General features: G+C 34.3%; 1 pseudogene; it reads right to left on the reverse strand.

Annotated features, from left to right (window-relative positions):
* Positions 1-7,220, reverse strand: part of LOC114620647 — a 39,405-nt pseudogene extending 32,185 nt beyond the window's left edge.
* Positions 7,221-20,449: the final 13,229 nt, after the last annotated feature.

Below are 20,449 nucleotides of genomic sequence, written 5' to 3' on the forward strand. Positions count from 1 at the left end.
TTCACAATTTTATGATGTCCCATTTATTGATCTTAGAGTAAAAGTCATTGGTGTTCTGTTCAGGAAAATTTCCCCTTTGCTCAGATATTCGAAGCTCTTCACACTTTCTCTGCTATTAGTTTCAGTGTATCTGGTTTCATGTGGAGGTCCTTGATCCAATTGGACTTGAGCTTTGTACAAGGAGATAAGAATGAGTCAATTTTCATACATCTACATTTTGATCACAGTAGAACCAGAACCATTTTTTAATAGAGTTGACTTTTCCTCAGTGGATTGTTTTATTTTATTTTTTTTTTGTCAAAATCAAGTGATCATAGGTGTTTGAGTTTATTTTGGGGTCTTCAATTTTATTCCTTTGATTTACCTGCTTGTCTCTGTAGCAATACCTCATAGGTTTTGTCACTATGGCTCTCTAATATAGATTAAAAGAAGGAATGGTTCTTTTATTGTTGAGAATAGTTTTCACTATCCTGGGCTTTTTATTATTCCAAATGAATTTTCAATTTACTCTTTCTAGCTCTATGAAGATTTGAGTTGGAATTTTATTGGGGATTGCATTAAATCTGTAGATTGCTTTTGGCATGATGGCCATTTTTATAATATTAATCCTGTCAATCCATGAGCATGGGAGATCTTTCCATCTTCTGAGGTCTTCTTGAATTTCTTTCTTCAGAGACTTTAAGTTCTTGTCATACAAATCTTTTACTTTTTGGTTAGAGTCACATCATGGTACTTTATATTATTTGTGACATTTGTGAAGAGTGTTGTTTTTCTAATTTCTTTCTCAGCCTGTTTATCCTTCAAGTAGAGGAAGGCTACTGATTTGTTTGAGTTAACTTTATATCCAGCCAGTATGCTGTAGTTGTTTATCAGTTTTAGCAGTTCTCTGGTGGAATTTTTGGAATCACTTATATATAGTATCATATCATCTGTAAATAGTGATATTTTGACTTCTTTCTTTCCAAATTTGTAACACTTTGACCTCCTTTTGTTGTCTAATTGCTCTGGCTAGGACTTAGAGTACTACATAGGAAGAGAGTGGGCAGCATTTTCTAGTCCCTGATTTTAGTGGAGTTGCTTCAAGTTTTTCTCCATTTAGTTTTCTGTTGACTATTGGTTTCCTACATATTGCTTTTACTGTGTTTAGGTACAGTCCTTGAATTCCTAATCTTTCCAGGACATTCATTATGAAGGGATGTTGAATATTTTCAAATTCTCTTTCAGCATCTGTTGATATTGTCATGTGTTCTTTTTTCTTTGAGTTTGTTTATATACTGGATTATGTTTGTGGATTTTCATATATTGAACTATCCCTGCATCCCTGGTTTGAAGCCTACTTAATCATGATGGATTATCATTTTGATGTGTTCTTGGACTCAATTTCCAAGCATTTTATTGAGGATTTTTGCATCAATATTTGTAAAGGGAATTGTTCTGAATTTGTCTTTCTTTATTAGGTTTTGGTGTTGTTAAGAAATAAGCATAATTATGGCTTCATAGAAGGAATTGGGCACTATTCCTTCTGTTTCTACTATGTGGAATAATTTGGAGAGTATTTGTATCAGGTCTTCCTTGAAGGTCTGATATAATTGTCCAGTGTGGTTTTTTTGTTGTTGTTGTGGTGGTTTTTTGTATTGTTCTGTTTTTGGTTGGTAGACTTTTAGTGATTGCATCTATTTCTTTAGGTGTTATGAGACTGTTTAAATGGTTTATCTGATCCTGATTTAACTTCGTTACCTGATATCTGTCTAGAATATTGTTCACTTCATCCAGATGTTCCAGTTTTGTTGAGTATAGTGTTTTGTAGTAGAGTCTGATGATTTTTTTGAATTTTCTTGTTACTTTTTAAGAGTTATCTAAGAATAAAGTTTCTGTCCTCTTTGTGGGTTGTTGTTACAGTGTCTGTTAGGCCTGTGAAGGCCTGGAAGTTCACATAGGTCTAGAAGGTATACCAAGTTTCACCTCATGAATAGGATGTGGAAAAAGAATGAAAAAAATATTAAAGGTCTTCTTCCTTCTCTTTCTTGGGCGTCATGGATATCATACAGTTGACCAGTAATTTATTTTTGTCAGTATCTTTGAGGGTCAAAATGGGGGAACCAGCACTGTGTAACTGGGCATTAGAAAGATGGTTAACATATAGAACTCACAAAGACTTAAACTCAAAAAGTAGGTATGGGTAAACAGAAATATGTCATCTACTACTTAGCATTATGGAGAACTCATATCATGAAAGAGATCTTCTCTGATCATCCACATATATTCTGATTGAATCACCCATCATGGGTTCAGATATGTTCAAATTAATTATTCTGGTTTTCTTTTTATTATTAATTAATTAATTAATTAAGTTATAATCCAAATGTTGCTGTCTTCAATTTCCCCTCTCAGGATTCATGCCCTATCCCCCACAACCTTCACCTTTGAGAATGTGTCCATAGGTATCCAGTCTTCTTGCAGCATCAAGTTTCTACTGGAGTAGACACTTCGTCTCTGACTGAGGCTAGAAAGGCAGCCTGCTGCTACATATGTGCAGGATGGTGGTGGTAGTGTTTTTGGTGGTGATGTTGTTGTTGGTCTGTCCAGCCACATATGCTTTCTGCTTGTGGATTAGTTTCTAGGAGCTCCAAGAGGCCCAGATTATTTGATATTATCTATCTTGCTATGGTATTTTTATCCTTTTCAGTTCCTTCAATGCTTCCTAACTCTTCCATAGTTGTCCTCAATCTCTGTCAAATGTTTGGCTGTGAGTATCTGCATCTGATTCTGTGATGTGTTAGTAGAGCTTCTTAGAGGTACCCATGCTAGACTCCTGACTGCAAGCATACCATAGCATCAGTAATCATGTCTGAGTTTGGTGCCTGTTAATGGGGTAAATCTCAAGTTGGGTTGGGCTTGACACTGGCCAGTACTTCATTCAGTCACTGCTCTATTTTTGTCCCTGCAGTTCTTTTGGATCAAAATGTTGGGGTAGAAAATATGAAGGGTGGACTGTTGTCCTCATCCCTCCATTTGATACCCTAACTATTGGATGTAGTCTTTTCTGATTTTATATCTTCACTGTTGGAATTTTCTGCTAAGGTAACCAATAATGTGCCCTGGAAGCCTCCCCTTATCCATGTGTCCCAATCAGCTGGCAGATGCATATTTTCATTCATGTTCCTGGCCCTCTGGGCTTCTCTCCTGTCTCCTACCTGATCCAGCTTCATGGTTTCCTCTGTCCTTACCTCTTGCACCCTGACTCCCCTTTTTGTATCACCCACGACTATTTTTCCTCTTCTAAGTGGGATTGACACATCCTCACATGGATTTTTATTGTTTTTTTTTTAAACTTCTCAGCATCTTTTAATTTTAGAAAAAATTCTCTTTTGCCAATACATTCAAGGCTATTTCCCAATTTCACTTCTATTAGATTCAGTGAATCTGGCTTTATAGTGAAGTCCTTGTTCCACTTGCACTAGAGTTTTATGCAGGGTGATAAATATGGATCAATTTGCATTTTTGCATGCAGACCACAGTCAGAATAGCATTATTAGTTGATGATGCTTTCTTTTGTCCTCTGTATAGTTTTAGCTTCTTTGTCAATGATCACGTGTCTAAAGGTATGTTGGTTTATTTCTGGAATTTAATTCCATTCTGTTGATAGAGCTATCTGTCTCTGTACCAATACCATGCAGTTCCTATCACATTTTTTTCTGTAGTACAGCTTGAGGTCATGTGTTTTGTCACCTCCAGAAAATTTTTTATTTTCAATGTTTGTTTTGGATATCCTGTTTCTTTCTTTTTCTTTCTTTCTCTCATTCTCTCTCTCTCTCTCTCTCTCTCTCTCTCTCTCTCTCTCTCTCTCTCTCTCTCTTCCTTTCTTTCTTTCTTTCCTTCTTCTTTCTTTTTTTTTCTCTCTCTCTCTCTCTCTCTCTCTCTCTCTCTTTCTTTTTATTTCTTTATTTCTTTCTTTTGGTTTTCCATGTCAAGTTGAGAATTTTTTTTTATATCTGTGAAGAACTGTGTGGGCATTTTTCTGGGAACAGCATTGAATCTGTAGATTGCTTTCAGTAAGTTGTCCACTTTTTCTATATCAATCCTACTAGTCCTTGAGCATGGAATATCTTTCTATGTTCAGAGGTCTTCTTCAGTTTACTTTTCTAAGAACTAGAATTTCTTGTCATCTAAACAAACAAATGTTCATAAATTGCGTAAAATGATTTTATTAAGAAAGCTATGTGTACACTAATAAGAAAGCAGATATATTGAAATCGAAATTAGATTAATACTCAAATGTAATTGTTCTTGATTATAGAAGGAAAAAAAGGATAAAAATCTTCAAGGGAAGGAATTATTCTACATGAGGGGAAAGTCCTTAGGACAGAAGTTTATTAATGTGAATGACAAAGATACTATGTTCCTAGAATTCTACCTACTATGATAAAGAAAAAAACTGGAGAAAATTTAAATCTGAATTAGGTAAAGTTGTCACAATGTGCATATGAGCTCTCAAATTGAATTTGAGAGCAAATACTGGGCAATAACATGCACTTGTACTTGAATATATGTATCTAGGATAAAATAGTAAACATTTCCTATGCTGACACTGTCATGTAAAAATGGGACAGTACATAGGAAAATTCACCAGGGCTCTGCCAACCTTGTAAGCTCAGCGATGAACAACAAAATTGTTTGTATCAAAGTAGATGAGATATGAAGAACAACATTCTAAATTCTCCCATGAAATTCACAAACACACACATAGTCACCTCAATGTCAACACCCAACTATACTCACAAACATATACCATCAACATAGACATTCACATACAATCACATATAAGCTCACATATTTTCAAGCATACATACAGTACCTGGCTTGTGCATCCCAGAATTTCTACAGTACATCAAATGTGAATAAAGATCAACATTATTGGTCATCTAGCCTGGTCTATAGAGTAGAGAATAAGACACCATGTCTCAAAGAACGTGGAGTTCAGAGGAATAAATGCAACTGTACTCATAACATATATAGAGGAATAGACATCTAGACAAACAGAACAAACACACAGAAACACAGAAAGACTGACAGATATATAAATCAGTGTATAAACTAAAAATTTAAGTAAAATAAATATAAGCCTTTGAAAGATGTTTAAGAGTAAATAACAATAATAACAGATCATACTCTTTGTGAAATTGTAACTAGGATGAGCTGCATAGAGAACAAGTAGAGATCAAATTGGATTAATATGTGCTCAACAAGTAGAAATTTGTGACTGGAATGGAAACTGATTAAACTCCTCAGGCCTAGTGAAGCCATGTTTCTTAGAGGATAATGTACAAACCTGCCTTTACTAAACCAGAAAACTCATTAACTACATGTAGTCTTTCTATTTAAACACAGCACACAAGAAAATATGTAAAACAAACACTGATCATATAATGAATTTACAAACCTTCAAAACCAGTATGTAGCATGCCATTGAAAAATAAACGATAATGGAATAGAATGAATAGCAATACATGCAAATATATGTATTTTAATATAATATGTACATATGTAATCTACTGAAGCATTAAAATATTGTAGGCATAATCAGCAATAAGACAAATCTTCACTTCAAATAAGGAAGACAATTATGGATAAAATGTGAAGGCAGAACATCATGTATGTTTAACAATGCTGTCACTAAGGGTATGCCTTTCCATTACAGAAAGCACAACTGATATACATTGAAATTGAAGAGTTTGCCAAATGACTTATTGTTCAAGATGATAAATTTTATGCAATTTGATATCACACCACCTTATTGTCTATGCAATGAAATACTTTGTACTACCAGAAAGTACAAAATTATGATTAGTTCATGAAGAAAATAAGAAAAGATGCCTATAATTTTACAAATGGGTTAATTATGTATCAGCTTCTGAGTAAGCAGATTTGCTGCATGGCCTCAAAACTGCAAAGCAGCATTACTACTCAGTTGAACACACACAAAAATTGAATGTTGTATTGAGAAAACCAGGGAATGAGGGTCAAAACTTTCAAAACCAACATGAAAGTTTGATAGAACTGGATCTCTCTAAACACTGGTGAGGTGCAGGAGCAATGAGAGTCAAATAAGCACAGCAATACAGTTACACCAACATGCACATGTGAGTAGCAGAGTTACAGAAGTTGAAAAGGAGACAAACAGAAGAAAGTTTAAAAGAATATTAAAATACCAGCAAACAGGTGTTGGAAGGAAATTTGATAACGCTTAAGCAATATTTTTTGCCTTTTTTCTTGACATCTGTCTTTTATACTGTGCACAACAGACAGAGATTGACAGCTACCATGTCAGCTTCTGACAGGAGATGATATAACTTCTCTCAGTGGCATCGTTCATGCTCATAGAAAAAGAAGACACCCACTTATAAGGTCTGCAAGTCTGTATCAATCTTTTATTAGTTATTTCACTTACTCCAGTGGTGGTATCTTTATAGTCAAAAGTATGTACTATATGTGAATCAATCACATACTAGAGAGAATTGAAATATCACAGCAGTCCACTTTTGGTCTTTGGACTGCCTAATAGCACCAAGGGGGAGGGGCATAGTCAGACCTGGCAGAAAATCATGATCTCCAAATACTCTCAAATAATGAAATACAGTAGGTGATCTCTCAAGGAATGTAACACTCAAAGTAGCACCCAGTCATTACAGATATTAGGAAATACATAAAAGCATTTGATTGATCACTTTTGTAGAAGCAACTTTGTGTTGACCTTTCATTACTGACCTGTACTTATAGCTGAAGTTATATTACTAAGTAACATCATTTGTTTACTCCATGGCATCATTCAGAGTGACAGATGTGCTAGACAGTATATTTGTGCTTAGTCTTTACCCATAAAAATAGAAGACATCTAAAATAATGATTACAAGTTTGGAAGTGCAGCAGCACTTTCTAAAAGGAAATGCTTAAGAAGGAATGATAAATTAGATTAAAGATGCAACTTGGAAATTTGGACTAGGATGAAAGGACTGGAGCCACTTACTGTTGATGAATGTCTGTGTTCTCTGGCCCTTCAGTGTGTTTCATTTGATAGGTATACAGGGGCAAGAACACATTGATCAGCATGTCTTCATCCTGGTATACATTGTCTGTCAAGGATATCAAACACCTGGCATAACTAAATTGCACTGGAGTATAGAAAGCTTCAGCATCAAGAAAAAAAAAATCAAAGTTTGCATGGTGAGTGTTTCTTTGAGCATAAATGGAATCAACAATGACCCCAGATGAAAGCTGCAGTACGTGAATGCATTTGGTTTTCTAAAGATTTATAAGTATCGCAGAGTGGAGTACTCTAAGCTACATATTCATTCCATTTTAGCTTGCTCCCATCTCTGGAGAAATCTTCAACATTTTCTACCCTCAAGCTTTACATCTGAGCCTTTCTGCCCAAGTGACAAACTCATGGTGGAAAAATATGTCTGAAGATCAGCCTCTTAAGTTGTTGGAGTCATTATGTCATTATAAGCCCAGGAATAGAAAAGCTACCAGGGTCCACCAAATTGGGGAAGAGTGTTCATATACCATTGGCGGAAACATCATATGACATGAAATTCAAAAGTCTCTGAGGATTCAAAATAAACTCTACAGAGCAAGGCTGCATACAGGAAGGACTTTTCTGCATGTAAATGCTTTACAATGTCCACAATATGGTAGATCAGCTCATTTATACAGTGCCTCTGGACTCACTTGACTTTCACTTAATAGCCATTAATATGTGCACTTATTCCCATTGCCAAATGACCCAAAAATGTAGTAGGATCTTATTACAAATATTCTGATCATTACCAACCTCTTTTCAATTGAATCAGCAGCATGCACCACACTAAAGAAAATATGCCTGGTACTATGTTCCTCATCAATGTTTTCAGTTAGTGAGTTCATATGCCTTATTCATGGAAGATAATACAGAGTTTTGCTAAATAGATATTTTGCCTAGTATGTTTATGTCTACTTCACATAAAGTAATGCTTTGGAAGACATAAAGAAGTCAGTTATGCAAATGTATCCATGACTTAGTTGTAGGGAACATAATAAAATATTTTGTTAATTAGCCATTAATATGGGGGGACTCAGTTTATTATGGAAAGTTCTATTCCAGAGCCTCTTTTGTCCTAGATTCTATAAGAAAACAGATTGAGGAGCATTAAGGAGAAAGATAGTAAAACACAGACTGAATCAGTGGCTAGTGCAAAATCTTTCCATTTGAATTCCTGTCCTGATTCCAATGATGATGAATAATGATACAGATGTTGGAGCCAAAAAACTTATTCCCATTGAAAATTTATTTTTGGTTATGGTGTTTCTTTTTATTTTTTAAAAGAATATTTCAGTGGATATTTACTTTAAACTTTTGAAATGTTATCCTCTTTCATGGTTTCCACCCTACAAACCTCCTATACCATTCTTCTTCACCCTGCTTCTATGAGAGTGTTCCCCCATCCACCTACCCACTCCCAGCTTCCATCCTGGAATTCCGCTACACTCGGAAATCTAGCCTTCACAGGACCAAAGGTATCTCCTGCCATTGATGCCCAACAAGTCCATCACCTGATATATACGTGGCTGGAGCCATGAGTCCCTTCATGTTTACCCTTTGGTTAGTGGTTTACTCCCTAGGAGCTCTGTGGGTGTGGGAGGTTTGGTTAATTGATATTGTTGTTCTTCCTGTAACATTGCAAACCCCTTTAGCTCCTTCTGTCCTTTCTCTAACTTCTCCATTGTGGTCTCAGTGCTCAGTTCAATGGTTGGCTGTGAGCATCCCCTTCTGTATTTGTCAGGCTCTAGCAGAACCTGTCAGGAGTCAGCTATGTCTGGCTCCTGTCAGCAAGCACTTCTTGGCATTCACAATAGTGTCTATGTTAGTTGTCTGTGTATGGGATGGATCCCCAGTATATGGGGCAGTTTATAGATAGCCTTTCCTCCAGTCTCTGCTCCATAATTTGTCTCCAGATTTTCATCTGTGAGTATTTTGTTCCCCCTTCTGAGAAGGACTGAAACATCCAAATTTTGGTCTTCCTTCTTCTTGGGCTTCATATAGTCTGTGTGTTGTATCTTGGCTATCTGGAAATTTTGGGGTAATATACACATATCAGTTATTTCATACCATGTGTTTTCTTTTGTATTTGGGTTACCTTAGAAAGGATGATATTTTCTGGTTCCATCAATTTGCCTAAATATTTCATGATGTACCCCAGTGTGTAAAATTTCCATAGTTTCTGTATCCATTCCTCCATTTAACTACATCTGCTTTCTTTCTAGCTTCTGTCTATTATAAATAAGGCTGCTATGAACATAATGGAACATATGTCCTTGTTATTTGTTGGAGAATCTTTTGAGTAATTTACCAGGAGATGTGTAGCTGAGTCCTCAGGTAATATTATGACTAATTTTTTTTGAGGAACTGCCAGACTGATTTCCAGAGTGTTAGTAACAGCTTGCAATCCCACTAGCAATGGACAATTGTTCCTGTTTCTCCACATCCTTGCCAGTATCTGCTTTCTCCTGAGTTTTTGCGCTTTTGATCTTTGCCATTCTGACTGGTGTGAGGTGGATCCTCAGGGTTGTTTTGATTTACATCTCCCTGATGACTAATGACTTTGAAAAATTTTTTAGGTGTTTCTTGGTCATTTGATATTCCTCAGTTGAGAATTCTTTATTTCTCTACCTCTTTTTAATAGTGTTATTTGATTTTCTGGATCCTAGCTTTTTGCAATCTTTGAATATATTGGGTATTTGCCCTCTATAGGAGTTAGGATTTGTAAAGATATTTTCCTAATCTCTTGAGATGCCATTTTGTTATATTGGTAATGTCTTTGCATTACATATGCTTTACAATTTTCTGAGTCCCATTCGTCTATTGTTGATCTTAGAGCACAAGCCTTTGTTGTTATGTTCTGAAAGATTGCTGTTGTTTCCATTTGTTTGAGGCTCTTCCTCACTTTCTCTTCTATTAGTTTCAGTGTTTCTGTTTTTATGTAGAGGTCCTTGATCCACTTGGACTTGAGCTTTGTACAGGGAGATAAGAATGGATCAATTTGCATTCTTCTATGTGTTGACTGCCAGTTGAACCAGCATCATTTGTTGAAAAATATGTCTCTTTTTCCAATGGATATTTTTAGTTACTTTGTCACAGATCAAGTGACCATAGATGTGTGGGTTCATTTTTGGGTCTTCAATTCTTTTCCATGTATCTACCTGCCTATCACAGTACCAAAACCATGTAAGTTTTATCACTATTGCTCTGTACTATAGGTTGAGGTCAGGGGTGGGGATTCTCCCAGATGTCCTTTTATAGTTGATAACAGTTTTAGCTACTTTTTTTTTTTTTTTGGTATTACAAACAAATTTGAGAATTGCTCTTTCTAACACTATGAAGAATCAAGTTGGAATTGTGATGGGTATTACATTGAATCTGTAGATTGATTTTGACAATATGGCTACTTTTACTATATTAGTCCTGCCAATGTATGAGCATGGGAGATCATTTCATCTTTTGAAGTCTTCTTTGATTTCCTTCCTCAGAGACTTGAATTTCTTGTTGTACAGATCCTTAATTTGTTTGATTAGAGTCACACCAAGATATTTTATATTGCTTGTGACTACTGAGAAGGGTGTCATTCCCCTAATTTCTTTCTCAGCCCATTTATCCTTTGAGTATAGGAAGGCTACTGATTGGTTTGAGTTCATTTTATATCCAGCCATGGTGCTGAAGTTGTTTATCATGTTTAGGAGTTCTCTGGTGGAATTTTAGGGGTGATCAGTTTCAAAGAAGGTACCACGAACTTATTAGAACAAAGTATATTCTTTTGTTTTATCATGAAATGTTCTATATTTGCCTGTTTAAATCCATTGGTTCCAACTTCTGATAGTTTCACTGTGTCTCTGTTAATTTTCTCTTTCCTTGATATGTCTGTTGAAAAGAGTATGGTGTTGAAGTCTCCCACTATTATTGTGTCTTGTGCACTGTGCGCTTTCTGTTTTAGTAAAGTTGTATTTTATTTTATGTTTGTGGAATTCCTAGTGTTTGATGCATTGCTCTTCATAATTGAGAATTTTTATTTGTAGATTTTTACTTTGATGAACATCAAGTGTGCATCCTTATCTTTTTTAATAACTTGTGGTTGAGAGTTTATTTGATATTAGAATGGCTATTCTAGCTTGTTTCTTGGTACCATTTTCTTGGAAAATTGTTTTTCTGCCCTTTACCATAAGGTAGTGTCTGTCTTTAACACTGAGTTGTGTTTCCTGTATGCAGCAAAATGCTGAATCCTGTTTAGGTATCCAGTCTGTTAGTCTATGTCTTTTTATTTGGGAATTTAGTTCCCTGATGTTAATAAATATTAAAGACTATTTATTATTGCTTTCTGTTACTTTTATTGTTAGAGGTGGAATCGGATTTTCTAGGGCATAGTTTCCCTTTTGTGAACTTTTTCTCCTATCCTCTTCTGTAGAGCTGGATTACTAGGAAGGTGCTTTTATAATTTGGTTTCTCCATCTATAGTGATTAATGGTTTTGCTGGGTATAGTATCTCTGATTTCTCAGGATTTGCAAATAATACCTTTCTAGGCCCTTCTTTCTTTTTGAGTGTATGTTAGAAGTCAGGTGAAATTCTGAGAAGTCACCCTTTATATGTTACTTGATCTATTTCCATTGAAGCTTTAAAACTGTTTTCTTTGTGCTGTATATTTAGTGTTTTGATTATAATGTTATGGAAGAATTTTTTTCTGGTTCAATCTGTTTAGTATTCTGTTTATTTATTGCTCATTCATTGACATCTACTTCTTTAGGTTAGGAAATTTTTCTTCTATTATTTTGTTGATGATATTTTCTCATCCTGACCCTAACTGACCCAACTATGCCCTTTCCAAGTACTATATCTAATAATAACAGATGTCATTATAAAAACTTCCAAGGGAGCAAGACATCCACCAGTCTTAAACCAATCAAATATATGATCCACATCACTTACTATCATGGTATTTTACCCCATAAAGATGCAGCAACAGAACATATAACTTTGTCCAAATCAACATTTCCATAACTGAATGTAAGATCTGTTCAACACTACTGATAATATGCCTGATATTTGAAGTTCACCTCACTAATCAGCAATAATAAAACCATACATATTGTATGATAATTTACGACCACTAATTTAACAAACCAAAGTAATAATTTCCAAAATCAATCTACAAATGCTTGCGGTAATACATACACATAAGTACATTCTCACACCCTCATCATGTAAAATACTCTTGCTCAAGTGTATTGGATCTTGTATCTGAAGTATATGGTACTTTCATCAGTAGAGATTTGACTTCAGACTCTTGGGGAAATAAGGGGTATCAGAAATGACTAGTGTATTTTTTGTAGTCCTTTGAACATCATTGACAACTCCAAGAAGGTTTCTCACATCTAATTTTGGGGTTTTTATCAGATAATATTTTGTTATAGAATGGATCATGATCATACCAGATTAGAAAAGTTCATTAAAACAATATGTGCAGTCATCATCAGAGAAATGCACAGCATTTAGTTTTCTAATGCCAAAGAGTTAGCCCTGAAAACATATATGCAAGTAACAGTATTTGAATTGAGAAGGTTATAATTAGTAATTTATTTTATATAGATATACATGTATTTAAGCATACATTAATTATGGAGAAATGGAGGCCATGTACTAGGAGGAGAGGTTCAAGGTATATACTTCAGGTTTGGAATGAGAAAATTGAGAAGAGAAATATAAATTTATTTACATCTCAAAAACATTTTTAAAAGTCAGTATTTCAACTTCTTTTAAAGTTTCATTATTTTCAAATGTTATATGAATTGATATTTTGCCTGTAATTAGGTCTTTGTATTCCACATATCTTTAGGTTCCAAAGAATATAATATACTGTTTTGGGACTGGGATACAGCCATGTATGTATGTATGTATGTATGTATGTATGCATAGGTATATGTATGCATATACACATGCACATATAGCATATATGTATATATGCATCATATACATATTCACATGTACATACAGAGATATCAACATATCCATCCATCTATCTATTTATCTATCCATTTATCATCTATCTATCTATCTATCTATCTATCATCTATCTATCTATCATCTAGTTCTTTTTGGTGAATTTCCTAAACATTTATATGTATTTTGGTCATTACTAACCTTATTTCTTCCCTTCCAACTTCTTCCCTTTTATCCTCAAAACTTTGGTTTTCCAACTTTATGTTCTGTTGTGAAAGTTACCTAAAACTCCTTAATGCTGTTTGAATGTACCTTGATGTAGCATCATCCACTGGATCATTGCAAGCCCCTCAGAAAACAGATGTCCAAGGAAAATTGACTCATGCTTCTCTGCCAATTGCTGCACACATAGGGGTGTGTCTTTATGATCCAATAACTCAATCATTCAAGAAAGTATTCTGGCATGACCTTGCTGTGAACTGTGCAAACTGTCCCAGCTGATTTGATAACATGTATGTCTCAGCAATGTCACATTTGTTTATGTGAAAATAATGTTTGCTGAATCCTTCCTATAACCCTGGCTTCTGTAGTCTATTTGGTGAATCTTGAGTGATATTCTATGAGGTGAGGAGTTACAGTTACATTGCAGGTGTCCCCACAGATTCTTATTATCTGGTTACTGACCTATTATTGGTTTCTGTGGTAACTGTCATCTACTGAAAAGGAATCATCCATGATGTGGTTTAATGCTTCTGTAATTGTGAGTACATGTATAACATCAGGAAGGAATATATTACTATGTACATTAAATAAATGATATTACAGTATTTTTCCCTAGACCTATTACCTAATTGCTATATATTTTATCTAAGATAATTGTATCAGATATTAATTCACCATTTGTTATGGGTTTAATGAAATAAGATGGTGTTTGACTACTTTCCAAAGTATTGTATGTGAGTGAATACAAGTTCTCAGGCCAGATATTATTTTAGCACATAGGGTTAAAAGATAGTTAAGTGTTTGTGTGACACTATTCCTTGACAGACATATTCTCACTCCAGATACTGAACCTACATGAGACTAAAGTAAAGATACCATTAAAATATAAGTTGATGAGTCAGTAAGATTTACTGTGGAAACTTACAGGAATAATTTAGTTATGGAAGAAGTAAGAGGAAATAATAATTACTAAATGCTATACCATATTCTCTCTGTCTCTCTGTCACTCTTTTATCCCATCATACCCAGTGGATCACATGTAAACTCTCAGCTATGTCTCCAACAATGTGTCAGCTAGTGTATTGTCTGGCTCCCCAGTATGTTGGTGATAAGCACTAATGTCCCCTGAAAACATGATGCCAAAATTAAATGATTCAATGCCTTGTAAATGAAGTTTTCATAGCATTTGAAATGTGGCCAAGATATACCACATGGAACTCCATCATTACAAGCCCACCCCAAGAGGAGTGATGGATCACAAAAGTGAGGAAATTGAGGTTCATATCACAAATTGCAAGCAGCTTTACAGATTTCATAGCATCTCTCTCATCTTGGAAAGTCACTTCTCTGTGCAGCTTCTTTTGTCCAATAGTTTCTCCCCATATTCCTCCCTGCTTATATTTACTTTTAGATGGAGATTTTTAATGTATTTGATAAGTTTCAGGAAATTCCTGAAGCCATTTACTTAACTTATTGAACTTAAGAAACTCTTTGTAGGGTGGGATTTTTAGTGCTTTTAAATCATGCTATGTCTTCATGCTCTTTATCTTGGAGAAAACTGATACACAACAGTAAGACAGATTATAATTTTTCTTCCAGTATTGTGTTTAGAAAACTTCCTGTGTCATCTTGTGAGTAGGTAAAGAGCTTCAAAATCAGTTTTTGCTTGCCTTCTCTGTGTCTCATATCTTAGGTTTATAGTCCCTACAATCAAATTCAGGAAAATAACCAAAACCTATAGAATTCATTTGTAATATTTGAGGTTGTACTAGAGATTCCACTGACCAAACAGTTGAACCAAAAATATCCCATATCTCTAGTTCAGTATTTGACAGCCTATGATGAATCAGTTGGGTGTTTTTTTCCCCCACACAGGGTTATTACACTGAAACTCTCACTATGTCTGTAAACTATAGTTCATGAGCTTCTTACTGGAATGTTGCTTCAGAACATTGTCAAAGGCTTATTGTATTATTTATAACTTCCTGTGTTCCTTCCTCTCTAATTTTCCCATCAATTCCAGAACCTGTGTAGTACTTCTTGCTTCATTACTTCATTTCTTACCTCCACAGTATTGGCATTCTTTCCCCTCTTTCTCAAAAACTCCCTCCTAACTAGACCTCCCTAATTTCATGACTTCTATCAGTACTCTAAATAGAAATGATTTCTATAGTTTCAGTGCTTATGTGTATTTGTGTGTGAGTGTGTGTGTCTGTGTTTGTGTATTTTTCTCCCTTCTATATCTTCTGTATCTTTCTGATCTATCTATCTATCTATCTATCTATCTATCTATCTATCTATCTATCTATCATCTATCTATCATTTATCTATCTATCTATCTTTCTATCTATCATCTATCTATCTATCATCTATTATCTTTATATCTACATAAATAAAAAGTATTTGTGGCATTCATATTACATTATCTGTATAACCTCATACAGAGAATACATTTATCCATCCACTTAACTGAGAATTTTTTAACCATATAATCTTTGTTGCATATATGTATAAAATCATATTATCTATTTGTTAATTGATGGATATGCAGAATGTTTTCTTTGCTGGACTATTCTGAGTAAAATAGCAATGAAAATATATGACCAAGTGTACTTGCTCTACGGGATGGATTCTGTGGATTGGATTGCTTTTGGAGGGATATCTATGCTTATTTTTGTTTGATAACTTGACACAAACCTACAAGCATCTGGAGAGAAAGAATATTAATTGAGAAAATGACAAGCCTGCAGAGCATATTTTTAAGTAATGCTTGATAAGATAGGGGAAATTCAGTGTTAATTGTCCTATAACTTATCAGTTGATATTATGCTGTTTAAGAAAGAATACCAGCAAAGCAAGCATGTAAATCCACTGTTCCATGACTTTTTCATCAGTTTCTCCCTCCAGTTTACTGCTTTCCAATTCCTGCTTAGATTCCTTTAATGACAAATTTTATCCGTAGGGCAATAACCTAAATCAAACCCTTTCTTCCCTTAGTTGAAATTTTGATTTTTTTCATAGCAATAAAACCACCACCTAAGACCTTATTCAATTTTAAAACAATTAATGGAGTTATTTTGTTCTTTTTGTGTTTTTCAATTTTTTCAGTGTGTAATAGCATTCAGTGTACTAGAGTTTCTGCTCCAAGGTATGATATTTAAGTTTTCATTTATTATGATAGAGTTATTTGTCAAATTTTTTGCCTGTTATTTTTTTTTGGTTGTTTTTGATGGTGGATGATATGATCTGTAAGAATATACCTTTTATAATTAATTTCTTTTGTCTTGTTTCATTACTGAATATATTTATCAGCCACAGGAGGTTTGTTGTTGCGTTTTTAGGATCTTTTATGGACAGAATATTCTCACTCATAAGTAAACATCATTCAACTTCACCCTTTTCCATTTTCATCCTCCTTTGTCTACTTCACTGCATAGAGTAGAATCATTGTCTTATTCCTTAGTTAGTGCAAATAGTTTGAGTCTTCATTCTTTGAGTGTGATGTCAGATATGATCTTGTATGTTGCTCAATTTTCTTGAGATATGTCATCTATAAGCTTAAGTTCTTCAAAAATTTTAACACAAAGAAATTCTAAAATTTTCAAAACTTTGCTTGCATCTAATTATATAAAAATACAGTTTAAGTTCTTGGAACTATTTATGTGGTATATTACAAATAACAATTTATGTATGTTGCAGCAACTTACATCTCAAAAACGAAGTCATTATTATGCTGATTAGTGGATTCTTTTTTTTTAAATCTGCTACTGAATTAATTTTGTAGGGTTTCATTGAGAATTATTGTTCCTATATTAAAAAGGTTGGTGAAAGGGATTAAATGTGTATAATTAATTATGTACTAGATATTACATGATGTGAAAATTTTCAATACTTGGCAATTTCTAACAGTACTAACAACCAATTTACATGTCCTTTGTTCAGAAAAAATATTGTTTAAGTATCTATTTTTCTTTCAAAATATCTATAGCATCAGTTACTTCATCTGGCAGAACTTTGTTGAAACAACTGAGATATCATATAAGAAGAAAAAAATCCTCAAACTGGAAAAGTTTTGGTTTCTCAAGGAAGCATATTGTGCACTTCAGAAGGAACTGATGCAATGCGGTGCTAATCATTGATATCTCTGACAATGGAGGATAATCTGAGAGATGAGACAGTTCCTGAGATATTGAAGTAATTAATGAGGCTGGATCTGAGCCTGTTCCTGGAACATCCTCAAGACCTCACTACAGATAGTGAATATAACATAGCAGCCAATCAGAAATTGATACATGTAACTTTCCTGGCACTCATCAATAAAGTTTTTGACTGCCTAACCTTTGCTAAAATTCCCTGTTTTCTTTAAAAAGGCTTGTGTGCCTTTGTCTGTGGTTACCATCTTGGTGAATGGTCAAATCTCTGCAGGCTGGATGTCTGCAGAATAAAGCACTCTCTGCTTTTACATAACATTTGAGTCATGGGTATTCTCTGTGAGGATTCATGAACTCTACACAATTTCTCAGCTTTAAGGAAGAGCTCTAAATCTACTTCTAGACAGGTTTTCATCCCACTTCATCTGTGAACTACAGAAGCCAAGAAACCACATTTTTTTTTAATTGAAGAAATCCATATGCTGTATTGTAATACATTAAACATTAGAATTACTTATTCTTCAAGGGTTTGCTTTAAAAATGTGCACTATATGAATGTGTTTTTCAGAGGGCCACAATATGGTGGCAGAACTCCTGGGAATTGAGGTAAATTTAAAAGTCATTTTGTGGATACTGGGACCATATCCCTATTTTCAAAAATAGCTCCAATGGCATTAATTACTAAGCCATTTTTAAATTCCCTGAATTTCTTAATAAAACCCACTGTCTATTAGTATCTTACCTATTTCAATAACAATTCTAGGCTCTGGGATGATGACCCTATTAAGCCTTTTAATTTGTCGATAATACAGCTTCAAGAAAGTTTCACATACATACCTGTTTATAGGTTCCATTTGTTAAATTCTATGAAATTGTGTGAGTATAAGCTGAATAAAATATAACTTATAATTATGCAAAACCATCAAATATGGGTTATCTTAAGGAGTTATACTGTTCATTATTAATATCAACTAGCAACATGAAATCTTGGTGGAGCCTACTTTCAAAGGCATAGGAGAGGTTGGGTGATATGAAGAACTCTCCAAGAGGAGCAACATTTGAAATGCAAATAAATAAAGTATTTGATAATAGAACATAGTCTGCACACGTGTCTTGTATGGCCATATGTAGACGTTTAAGTTTCAGTCAGTCACAGAGCTGTCTCTGTGTACAGAGACATATTACATCATCATATACTCACCACCTATATTCTTGATCTTGTCAATCTTCTCTGTGTTTGATGTCAAGGTCTTCTGGAAGTCTCCCTTTGTCTGTGATTTTTATCAACTTGAAAAGAACACATAGCTTTTTTTTCCCTGTGGAAATATAGTCATAGCCTCTCCCACAATGTAACTCATTTCTTGTTTTCAATTGTGGTGTTAGAACACCCTTAAAATAAATAGGATGGTTTAGTTCAGCCGTTTTTTTCCCCACAATCCAATGTCATTCAGAAGCCAAAGTTTTTGTTCATTAGAATTTAAAAATGTAAGGTTAATAAAGCACTATGTAATCCAACTCTAGGGCTCATTGTTGCTACCTTTTGTTTCTTAAGCATCTGTTTCAGAGTATGATTTGATCTATACACAATTGCTTGTCTTGTAGAATTATGTGTTATGCCTATAACATGTATAATATTACAATATGTATAAAACCTGATTCATCTTAATTGAGCCACATTCTGAAACATTTTCCATTTTCATTTGTATAGGTATTCATATAATAGCAACAACTTATAACAACTACATAATTACAGAATAAATCTTTCCTGAAGTAAAGGCAGTTGCCCAATGAAATTCTTAATATGTGTCTTTAATATGACGCATATATATAATTTTATAAAACTCTGTAAATTAAACACATCCTTTTGCCAAATTTCATTTCTTTGGGTTCCTTTAGCATACTTGGTTTAATTATTGGTGTTTGATTATACAGTGAGCAAGTGGGATATTGCCTCAAATTTTTCTTGGTTTGTTGATAAGTGTTAGCATACTCTTTCTTTAAACCTTTGCTGTTGATGTGTTTTTTAAGTGGAATTTTGAAGCTTCTAGTACTTTCCCTATATATAGCCAATCAATTTTATTATTACATTGTGATAAAAGGCCTGGAAGATCTGCATGGAATCTTCCCTGTGTTATATATCGTGAATGACTCCTATTTCTGATCATTTGTTGTATCTGAATAAACAGTGAATTCAATTCACAGTCAGCCCAAATAAGTTCAGCAGTCTCTATGTGTAAAACAACCCTTTCCACACATTGAGAGTCAAGTACTATCTTCAGAGCCTCTTCAAAGTTAGATAAAACAAAAAGTATTATACATAAATCTGAGTTTTGAACAAATTTGTCTGGATTCTCAGCCATCTTACTTACTTATTGTATTTTATATGTCACATTTCTTGATTTCTTATAGGAGATCAACAAGATAAGTGATATATATGTCTATACAGAGAGAGCTCTGGGATTGGCTGATACTTAAATGTCTATAATCAGCCAATAAACCTTATACGGTACAAAATTCTTATTACATGATATTACATACCATCTTATAAGATGGCAGGAATGGAAATTTATATTGAAGTTTGATTATGTGATCAAATTTTCTTTAAAATGAAGCAGGTGTCTTTCTTTATTGATCTACATTAACTGACCCATGTATCCTGCATGTGCCATATGAATATCTTTACAGAGCTATGTGTTGCTTGTAAGGTTTGCACATTGCAGGAGAGAATGACTGCCCTGACAAAACTAATACTAAGGGATGCTGAGATTCTGGGACATGCCATTCTAACTTAACTACATGGAAGCTGTTTCTTCTAAAGACTTGCTTCTAAGACATTTCAGAACAACTACCTCATCTAACCAGCATTTCAAACTGTTACAGTTAGGATTTCAGCTAAGCCATGAACTTTCTCAGCACATAGAGAGTAGACATCAAATGATGCCAACTAGCTTTTCTTTTATAAAACCTATTTTCCTATATCCCTCTCAGTCCAGATAAGGTAATTCTGTATATGTGGTATATGTGGTATATGTGGTATATGTGGTATATGTGGTA

The sequence above is a fragment of the Grammomys surdaster genome, unplaced genomic scaffold (genome assembly GCF_004785775.1).
Source record: "Grammomys surdaster isolate TR1022 unplaced genomic scaffold, NIH_TR_1.0 169, whole genome shotgun sequence".
In the NCBI taxonomy this organism is placed as follows: Eukaryota; Metazoa; Chordata; class Mammalia; order Rodentia; family Muridae; genus Grammomys; species Grammomys surdaster.